This window comes from Chinchilla lanigera, unplaced genomic scaffold (genome assembly GCF_000276665.1).
Source record: "Chinchilla lanigera isolate Chin_1 unplaced genomic scaffold, ChiLan1.0 scaffold00183, whole genome shotgun sequence".
In the NCBI taxonomy this organism is placed as follows: Eukaryota; Metazoa; Chordata; class Mammalia; order Rodentia; family Chinchillidae; genus Chinchilla; species Chinchilla lanigera.
In genome coordinates this window covers 7,408-8,590 of record NW_004955584.1, presented here as the reverse complement: position 1 = coordinate 8,590, position 1,183 = coordinate 7,408, and positions in this window count along the sequence as shown.

The window sequence follows — 1,183 nt, the reverse complement described above, 5'->3', positions numbered from 1 at the left end:
GGAATAAAAGTAAATTCAGCGCGACTGGAGAAACAAGTTTAAATGCAGCACATTCAAATCAGAAATACAAGACCCTGCCTACAAAAATAAAAATGTCCCATCAAAAAACCTAAACATGGAGACCTCACAATCTTCCCTGCTCTGAACTTTTATCAGGACCAACCAACAAAAGGCCTAAGCAACCAGCAAACAGAGGAGAACTTTTGATCACCCAAATGAATCAGAATCCAGTCCAATATTTAAGGGTGCCGTGAAACAAAAGGAAACGCTTTGCTCCTTCCAGTTACCTTGGTGGGAACGGGAAAATGATATAGGGGAAGTATAACTCCCAACCTGGTAGATGTCAGATGTGCCAACTTTGTGTCCCCCGAAATCCAAGAATGAACTCCAAGGAACAAAGGAGGATACGAGGAGGAAAGGCTTATTGTGAGACAGCTCCTGAGAGGCAGGAGGGGTCTGTGAGTGGGTTACCATCAAGGCCCTTTGTCAGGGGTAATTTATGCAGCAAACGTGGGTACAATGCAGGTCACAGTATGTACAGTCAGCCAGCACAATTGCAAGTGTAGCTGCTAAGCTAATAGGGAACCAGTAGGGATGTGGGGCGTACAGCAGGGGGTATGGCTGGCATCACGAGCTTTGGCTCATCTATGACTTCTCAGATGGGAACAGTGGGCAGTTTCCAAGGGGGTCGAGGAAGCGGTCAGCTAGGCCGTGCCTCCTGTAGCTCCTGGCTCCCGCTCCTGCTGCTGCTGTGTCTGCGGTGGGACTCAGGTGAGGGCGTGAACCATGAGGGTATCTGGGAAGAACATGCACAGAGGAAAGAAGACCAGAGCAAAGGCCCCCAAGCAAGAGCCTGCTTACCGCGTCAGACAGCAGCGGGGCCTGTGTGCCTGGAGCACAGGGACAAGGCGAGTGGAGAGTGCCATGCATGCAAGCCTGGAAAGTGTTATTTTTCCTCCTGAGCCGGGACATAACACTTACACGGAAATACCACTTTGGGAAACAGTCTTCAGGAAAGCCCGGATGAGCCCTTACAGTCTCAACAGACCACCCCCGTATGGGGAGCGGCTGGCGCTGGAGATCCATCACACCTGTGAGGCTAAGACAAAGTCACCCCATAACACGGAGAGCTGAAGGCAAGCCATATTATCAAGCTGTTCCAGCTCACAATACAAAGGTGCTA